General features: G+C 46.5%; 1 pseudogene; it reads left to right on the top strand.

The window, feature by feature from the left end:
* The first annotated feature begins 5096 nt into the window (after positions 1 to 5096).
* LOC137310002 (U2 spliceosomal RNA) lies at positions 5097 to 5268 on the top strand (annotated as a pseudogene).
* Positions 5269 to 9943: the final 4675 nt, after the last annotated feature.

Genomic DNA, 9943 nt, shown 5'->3' on the forward strand with positions numbered 1-9943 from the left:
GGTCGGACAGGCAAACCTTGGAGGGACTTATAGGGAATGTGTTGAGGGTCAGGAAACCAATGGAAGTCAATGAGATCTGATCAGTGGAGCAATGGGAGGGCGGGGTATGGGGATCAGCAGGGAGGTGATCGAAGAGGAGGAGTCCAGAGATAATGCTCAAAGGAAGAGACGTTGACAAAGCAGGAAGGGGTGAGGCCAATGTGTGTTTGGAAGAAATCCACGGCAACACCACAGAGGTTAGGGGGAGAAGGTGAATTGTACAGACAGGCAGTGAGGATTCAGAAAGTACCTTGTATGACAGTGTTACCACTCATCAGACAAGTTTCAGTCAGAAAGAGTGAAAGGGGAAAACGCCAAATACAGGGTCAGGGACGCACGGGGAGACGGGGTCAGGGACGCACGGGGAGACGGGGTCAGGGACATAGATTTTTTTTAAAAATAAACATGGCTCAAGTTAGCTCAGTTCCTGTAGACAGCAAGTTGTACAAAGGGCGTTATCACTGATATATGAATAACCCTCTTTGTAACTAAGTGACAAATTTGAGGAGTTTGTTGGATCCCTTTTGTACAATGTGTGACTTTGCCAGTGAGGGGTTGGACTGTGTAAGAAATCTCCATGTGCTGTGTTAATAAAACTCTGGTCCTGGTGTCACTGGGGATCTGCTCTCTCTTTACTGTAAGAAATTTCCATTAAATGAATAATCTGTGAATCTAAATAGCTGAGATCATCTTAAAGAATGGCTGACCTGCAGCATGAACACAGCTGTCCGTGAGCCTGTCTCTCTGTCTCCCACCTTCCCGTTCGAGTCTCTATCTCTCTCTCTGACACGGTCTGTATCTGTCTTCATCCCTCTCTATCTCCCATTGCCTATCTCACTATTCCTGCTGCCCTGCTTATTTGCCTCCAACTCCTTGCACACTAGTGTATCTCTCTTCCTCCCTGTCCCTTTCACTCGATCCGCACCCCTCCCGACCTTGCTCCCCATCTCCCATTCTCTCCCAACCGAGTTCTCACCTCTGAGTCCACCTCACTGTTTCCCTACCCCTCACTCTCTCCCTTCCTTTTCGTCCCTCTCTATCATCCCCATCAATCACTCTTTACCCTCTCTCTTCCCTCCCACTCTGTCCCTATCCACTTTCTCTCTGTGCCTGGCTCTGTTCTCTGCAATTTTGCTGACACGTTTTCTACACAATCCCCTCATTTTGCCCCGTTCCTGGATCTCTCTGTCTGCCGTCCACCCCTCTCTGTTTAAGTTGCTCCCTTTCTTTATCCACCCTCCCTCTCTCTGTATATTCCATTGCTCTGTCTCTCCACATCCCTCCCTCTCCCTACCCATCTCTCTCTATGTATTCCATTTCTCTGCCTTTAACTGCAGCTGCCACCTATTTGTTCACTCCACTCCATGGTTGATGTTCAGAGATTATGAGGGTGATTTTAAAACGGAGCCGGGAAAGGGGCGGGGGTCAATTTGAGGTCAGGAAACCCATTAGTACGGGTTTCCGTAACATCCTTAAGATTTTGACGGAAGGACATCTTTTATTTTTTTTGTTTCCCGTCTGACTGACCGGTTGATTGACAGGCTGGTCTCAATGGGACGGGAAACCAGCCAGGGAGAGGACGTCTTCAGGTAAGTCTTTGTTTGCATGGATTGGGGGCACGGGTGAGCACGGGGCATGGATGGGCATAGGTGGGCACGGGGGTCGCAAGTCATGTGGGATGGGATCGGGGGTCGTTGCAGGGGTCAGCGATCATTGAGGGGAATGTCGGGGGTCGGAGGGGGAGGATCGGGGTCAAGGGTCCGGGATCGGGGGAGGGGTGTCGGTGCAGGGAGGTTTGTTGGGCCTGGGGGAAGCACTCCTGCTCCTCAGGGCCCACAAGCTGTGCCTTTCTAGGCACCTGCCTGTTACTCTCGGGCCTTCTCACCTCCTTTCACGAGGAGTAAAACAGAAGGCCCAGGAATCCTGGCCACCCAGGGTGGAAATCGGGAATTAGTAAAAAATGGATGCCTGAAGCCTCCTTGAAAGGTTATGAGGCCCGACCCGCCCCCTGGGAGTGGGTTGGTTGACCGCCCCTGTGAAAACGGGAAATGGGCGGGTTGGAGGCGGGTCTGAAATGGTGACAATTTTCAATGCACCCCCACCCCCAACCCACCTGTTCTTTACTTTTAAAATTGAGCCCTATATTTTCAGGCTGGTGATACATCAACACAAGTTGCTCAGTTTCCATTAAACTTTGTGGACAGTCAGTTGCAATTGTACTCACAGGGCCTCGGTTCATTATTCACGAACTAAGCAAAGATATGCTCTGCATATTAGAAGATTAAATGAGTGAAGTTTTGTTCCTATTATTATTAATTCTAAGGAAGGTGATGCGGCCCCAACACCCCAATAGCACCGACATTTTCACCAGTTTGACACTGATTCACTTTTAACACCAGCCATGCTGCAGCCTATCTGACATTGAATGTCCGGCACAGAAATAGGCCATTCCCCACAACAGGTCCATGCCGGTGTTTATGCTCCACACAAGCCCCCTCCCTCCCTCCCTGCTTCATCGAACCCTATCAGCATATTCTTCTATTCTTCTCTCCCTCATCTGCTGATCCAGCTTCTCCTTAAATGCATCTCTGCTATTCGCCTCAACTACTCCTTGTGGCAGCGAGTTCCACATTCGAATCACTCTCTGGGTAAATAGGTTTCTCCTGAATTCCCTATTGGATTTATTAGTGACTATCTTATATTTATGGCCCCTAGTTCTGGTCTCCCCCGCAAGTGGAAATATCTTCTCTATGACTCCTCTATCAAACCCTCTCATAATCTTAAAGATCTCCATCAGGTCACCTCTCAGTCTTCTCTTTTCTGGAGAAAACAGCCCCAGCCTGTTCAATCTTTCCTGTTAAGTATAACCTCTCGGTTTTGGTATCATCCTCGTAAATCTTTTTTTCACCTACTCGATAGAGTGCCTCTATATTCTTTTTATAATATGGAGACCAGAACTGTTCACAGTACTCCAAGTGTGGTCTAACCAAGGTTCTGTATAAGTTTAACATAACTTCTCTGCTTTTCAATTCTATTCCTCTGGAAATGAACCCCAGTGTTGGTTTGCTTTTTTAATGGCCTTATTAACCTGTGTCATTACTTTTAGTGATTTGTGTATCTGTACCCCGAGACGCCTCTGCTCCTTTACCCCATTATTGAAGCAGTGGCCCACTTATTCTTCCCATCATAATTTAAAACCTCACACTTATCTATATTGAGATTCATTTGCCAGTTACACGCCCATTGTGCAAATTTATTTATATCTTCCTGTATTGTGTCGCACTCCTCCTCAGTATTAACTATACCCCCCAGTTTGGTGTTGTCTGCAAATTTTGAAATTATACTTCCAATTCCCAAGTCCAAATCGTTTATATAAATGGTGAAGAACAGTGGTCCCAGCACCAATCCCTGTGATTCACCACTCAGACCTTTTGCCAGTCTGAGTAACTACCTTTAACACTTACTCTGTTTTCTGTTTTGTACCCAGCTTGCTATTAATTCTGCTCTTTGTCCTGACTCCACATGCTCTGATCTTATCTGAGTGAAATCATTCATTAAATACAATTTTTGCAGTGGGCCCATTCCCAGTAAGTAATGGATTGATGCTGTCCAGACTCTTTAATTGGGATCCTTACAAGCAGCAGGTGAAACAGATTTACCTCCTGTCAGTGTTGGCTGTATTCAAACACAGGCATTGGAGGCTGAAATTACCAACATCAAGCCCACAGGAACCCACAGACACCTCCATAAGAACAGAAACGTGCACGGTAATAGTATAAAATACAACAAGAGAAATGGATTGTGTGTCACAACAAACTATTGGGGCACAGAAGTACGTGATGTGGATACAACATTAACAATCCTTCGTGTTCGATTGGAAGGAGTCCCCCATTGTGTAGCGATGAGGCTTTCTGCCAAAGTCATTTGACAGAACACCTCATCGCCAGAGCTTTCAAACAAGCACCAAGACGTAGCTTAGCTGGTGGTGAGAAGGGCCCTTCCCGCCAGATCCTTCATGCACTCCCGACCTCTCAGTGCCACCGTGCGCTGTCCCCAAGGAAGTTGCGATGGGGACGAGACCGTCACCCATCTCCTCCTGGAATGTCCCTTTGCAAAGAAGATCTGGAGAGAGATGCAGTGGTATCTGTCCAGGTTCATACATATAAATTAAGAGCAGGAGTAGGCCATTCAGCCCCTCGAGCCTGCTCTGCCATTTGATAAGATCATGGTTGATCTGATTGTGACCACAACCCTACTTTCCCGTGTACCTACAATAACCTTTGACTCCCTTGTTAATCAGGAATCTATATAACTTAGCCATAAAAATATTCAATGACCCTGCCTCCGCTGCTCTCTGGAGAAGGGAGTTCCACAGACTCACGACCCTCTGAGAGAAAAATTTCTCCTCATCTCCGTCTTAAATGGGAGACCCCTTATTTTTAAACTGGTTCTCGTTTCTCCCACAAGGGAGCAGTTCAGTAACACATGATTCTGTGCTTTATGGGCTGTTACCAGGGCAGCACTCCGAGACAGATATCAACTGCTGCTGAAAGACCATCAACTCGGTGAAATACGCCTTTTGGTCTGCCCGAAATTTGCTGGTCTTCCAGCGCAAGGAGCTGTCCTCGACCGAGTGTTGCAGACTGGCACATTCCAAGGTCCAGGTCCACGTGCTCAGGGATGCACTGAAGCTGGGTGCGGCCGCCGCAAAGGCTCTGTGGGGAAAGGCTATCGTTTAGAGCTCTCCCGCAATTGTGAACCGACGGGCTGCAATCAGGGAAAACCCACCTCGGGCAGAATGTAAAATACAAATTTATGTAATGAAATGTAATGTACCTGTAATGAATCTGTAATCAATAAGCTTATTGATTGTAATGCAATAAGGCACCCTAGAGTGTCATGAACTGTAATTATGAACAATGTGTAACTGTATTGTTGGAATCATAATGGAACTGTACTTTAAGTATCTTGCAAAAAGTATATTCTGTATTGTGTATGTTTGAAATGTGATATGACAACTGTATTGTATGTATTGTTACAAATTTTATGAATAAAGTATATTTTTTGAGAAAAAAATCTGTTCTTATCAGTTTAATATCTGATACGTCCCCTATCTGGGGACCGTATATTAATTTGATTTTTGGAACAGGGAGATGGAATAGGGGCTTGCTCCGTCCACTCCACGCATCGACCCAGTATTGCAGTGTCTCTGGGAACGGTGCACCTCCCTGTGGGGAGATATTCAAAATGAAAAACAGGTTTTTCCAGTGTCTCTGTATGTATTATTACTGAGAATAAAGTTGATATTTTGTACTGAAAAAAAATGTGGAATAAATCCTCAATTAAAGCTGTGAAGATTAATTAGATAAATATTGAGGTGGAAATGATATTGAAGATTTCCAAACTGGACCTGAAACCTAAACTGACCAGAATTACAAAGTGACCCAGAACCCCAATCTCCTGTAGACACTTGCACGACAAGGCAAACATACAATGATACAATCCAAAACTGACACTGAAACATAACTTGACCTAAATCCCCAAACTAACTCTTAATCAGACGCTGAACCATTTCCCCAAACTGAAGCAGAACCAGAGCGAGTCACAAACCTAAACTTAACCAGAACCCAACAATGACTCTGAACAAAACAAGCAACAACTCTCAATCTGATCCTCAAACCTAAACAACACGGTGCCCAACACTGGAAGACCCTAAACTCACATACAAACCTCAAATAAACCAGGAACTGTAAAATGACCCAGAGACACAACCCTACCTGAACCCAAACTAAACTGAACAGAACATGAACGCCCAAACTTCTGAACAACCTCAACTTGATCTGGAACTTAAAAGTGCCCTGGAATCCTGAACAGACACAGAACTCTCTATGAACAAGAGTCCTTTGCCCTTCTTGAGACCCTCTGATCCAAAGTACTTTAGAGACCAAAAACACTAAGCTGCACAAAACCCTAAATCAGCTCACGAACCCCTGGTGACCCAGAAACTTAAACTGACCTGGAACCCCAAACTGATCCAGAATCCCAAAAGTGACAGGTACCCTAAACTGACCATCAACGGAATACTGAGTCAGAACCTTAAAATGACCCAGAATCTTACATTCAACATAACTACAAAGTAACCCACAATTCCAAACTCACATTAAGTCCCAAATTAATATGTAAATTGAAATGACTGGATACCCTAAACATCCCAAAACCCAGTGACCCAGAGCCCTAAATCGACATAAAACCCTAAACCTGTACAGAAACATAAACTGACCCAGACCCTCATACTGACACTTTCCGTGGCCTAAATTGTTACAGCTCCAAAGGAACTCGAGTCAATCCAAGAGCTCCGGTCCTCTGGATTTCCCTCTCAGAGTGGAAGAACGTTAAACTGTTCCAGAATCCTAAACCGACCTGGAACCCTGAACCAAAGCAAAACTGCAACCAACTCAGAATCACAGGCTGATCTAAACCCGAAACTGATCCATTATCCTAAACGGACTCAGAATATTAAAATACGGCAAACCCGAAACAGACCTGAAACACCAAGCAGACCTGGAAACCCGACCTGGCCCAGAACGCTAGCTGACTCCACTGGTTCACTTGTTAGTTCTGTAGTTTGTTTCAGGCTCTTCTGCTGTTTTTAAGATATGATGTAATGTTAGGGATCATTGAGATCAGTCTGTGAGGATCAGTCTTTGCCGGGGTCCTGTGGAATATTTTGCAGTGCTGGGTGTTTTTGGATGTGTGGAGAATGTTAGTCTTGAGGGTCCTGAGTAAATTGGAGCTCTTGTGGTCAGTTTGTGTGCAGTATGTTACAACCAGATACTGAGCCAGAAACTCAAAACAACACAGAATCTCAAATTGACCAAACTAACCCAGAATATAAAACTGAACTGGGACCCTGAACCAATCCCAATTCTAAAGTGACCAACTCATGTAAAATGAATTATAAACATAAGGAAAAGCCAAGAACCCAAATTTGTGTTGAAACTGAAAACAAGCCCAGAATCCAAGATTGAACCAAAGTCTTACACTGATTCATCAGCCTAAAAATATTCAATGCACGAAACATATCTCGAACCCAGAATGAACCCACATGACGAGGCTGACACCGAAGGCGGAGCGTCAGGGGTTTCTACAATCCCTCAGTGTTGGCATCAGTCTGGGCGTGTTGAATCATCAGAGATCGTTGTCTATGTTTGTTGTTCTGTGTCAGTTTGTGGGCGTTGTGGTTTGGGGTTTCTCTGCTCAGTATTGGGGTAATGTGCACTGTTTAAGGTCCATTTACAGATGCTGTGGTTTGCTGTGACAGTGCAGTTATCATTTTACAGGATGCAGAAGCCCAATGTGTGGTGCCATCGTTAGCTTTGGGTGTTTGATCAATGTGTGGATGGTGAGGTAAGTGTGTGGGGGCTGGGTCAGTTTATGGGTATTGTGTTTTTTTTGCAGATGATGTGATCGGTTTGGGGCGTATTGTGGACAGCTTTAGGATGCTGACTCATTTGGGGAGATGGGATAGTCAGTCATTGAACATTGCCTCAGTTATGGTCCCTGAACCCAGTTTGCAGTGCTATAGTCAGTTTCAGGGTGCTGTGGTCAGTTTCAGAGATACATGGTATTAGCTTGAGGTGCTGTATCAGTCTGAAGTGCTGGGCCAGTTAGAGGTACTGTACTACTTCAAGAGCTAGGTTAGGTTAAGGTGCTGGACTAACTTGAGGTGCTAGGTTAGCTTGAAGTGTTGGATTAGTTTGGAGGCTGTATTATTTTGAAGTATTAGGTTATTTAGAGGTTCAGGGCTGGTCTGAGGTACTGCCTTTTTTGAGGTGCTGTTTTTGCTTGAGGTATTAGATTATGTTGAGGTGCTGGATTACTTAGGGCAGCAGCTTTAGTTTGAGGTAATCTATTTGCTGCAAGTGCAGTTTTAGCTTAAGTTACTGGGTTAGTTGGAGGTGCTGTATTAGATTGAGCTGCTGGGATAGTTTAAGCTTTTGTAAATGTCTGAGGTTCTTGATCAGTATGTTTCCAGCCCAATGAGGAAGGAAGCAGTGCTGGATCTAGTTCTGGGGAATGAAGTGGGGCAAGTTTCAATGGGAGAGTGTTTTGGAAACAGTGATCACAACATGATTAGGTTTAGAGTAATTATGGAAAAGTACAAGGACAATGAAAGTTGAAGATACTTAACCGGAAGAGGGTTAATTTCAGTGAGTTGAAAAGGGATCTGGCCCTTATGGAATGGGAACAAAGATTATCAGGTAAAACAGTTAAAGAGCAAAGGGAGGCCTTCAAGGATGAGATAGTTCAGGTACTTCATCTAACCCTATCAGCATATCCTTCTATTCTTTTCTATGTTTGACTCATTTATCAATTATCTCCCCTTTTCTATCATAAATGTCTTTACAACTTTTTTGATTTCTGCTTCTAATGTCTTATCCATCTTGTTAGTGTCAATATTGAGGCAAAGTAATGATTCCACATTTCTGCCGTTACCTGTGAGTTTACCTTGTGCATCCCTTAGTGGCCCTACCCCTATCATGATTTTCCTTTTGTTATTTATGTGTCTGTAGAATACTTTACTTTATAAAAAGTATTTTTTGATAATTTAATTTTGTAATTCCTCTTTGCCTTCCGAATAGGTTTTTTTTTACTTATTTCCTAACCTCTTCGTATTCCCTTTTGTCATCCTTTTCTTTATTGTCCAGGTGCTGAGTGTATGCCTTTTTCTTTAGTTTCAATTCTGATCTTATCTCTTTATTCATCCATGGTATTTCATTATTAGTGTCAGCGTCCGTGGAACAGTATCCCAGTGAGAGACCGTGTCCTTGGAACAGTATCCCAGTGAGAGACCGTGTCCGTGGAACTGTATCGATCGAGAGTCAGTGTCCGTGGAACTGTATCGATCGAGAGTCAGTGTCCGTGGAACTGTATCGATCGAGAGTCAGTGTCCGTGGAACTGTATCGATCGAGAGTCAGTGTCCGTGGAACTGTATCGATCGAGAGTCAGTGTCCGTGGAACTGTATCGATCGAGAGTCAGTGTCCGTGGAACTGTATCGATCGAGAGTCAGTGTCCGTGGAACTGTATCGATCGAGAGTCAGTGTCCGTGGAACTGTATCGATCGAGAGTCAGTGTCCGTGGAACTGTATCGATCGAGAGTCAGTGTCCGTGGAACTGTATCGATCGAGAGTCAGTGTCCGTGGAACTGTTCGCAGAGTGTGTCAGGATCCACAGAATAGTTGTCGAGTGACAGACAATGTCCTTGGAACTGTGAGAGTAGGTCCTCGCGGAACTGAACCCCAGCGGCTGCCGGGCTCGGCGGAACTGAACCGCAGCGGCTGCCGGGCTCGGCGGAACTGAACCCCAGCGGATGCCGGGCTCGGCGGAACTGAACCCCAGCGGCTGGCGGGCTCGGCGGAACTGAACCCCAGCGGCTGGCGGGCTCGGCGGAACTGAACCCCAGCGGCTGGCGGGCTCGGCGGAACTGAACCCCAGCGGCTGGCGGGCTCGGCGGAACTGAACCCCAGCGGCTGGCGGGCTCGGCGGAACTGAACCCCAGCGGCTGGCGGGCTCGGCGGAACTGAACCCCAGCGGCTGGCGGGCTCGGCGGAACTGAACCCCAGCGGCTGGCGGGCTCGGCGGAACTGAACCCCAGCGGCTGGCGGGCTCGGCGGAACTGAACCCCAGCGGCTGGCGGGCTCGGCGGAACTGAACCCCAGCGGCTGGCGGGCTCGGCGGAACTGAACCCCAGCGGCTGGCGGGCTCGGCGGAACTGAACCCCAGCGGCTGGCGGGCTCGGCGGAACTGAACCCCAGCGGCTGGCGGGCTCGGCGGAACTGAACCCCAGCGGCTGGCGGGCTCGGCGGAACTGAACCCCAGCGGCTGGCGGGCTCGGCGGAACT

This window comes from Heptranchias perlo, unplaced genomic scaffold, assembly GCF_035084215.1.
Source record: "Heptranchias perlo isolate sHepPer1 unplaced genomic scaffold, sHepPer1.hap1 HAP1_SCAFFOLD_199, whole genome shotgun sequence".
Lineage (NCBI taxonomy): Eukaryota > Metazoa > Chordata > Chondrichthyes > Hexanchiformes > Hexanchidae > Heptranchias > Heptranchias perlo.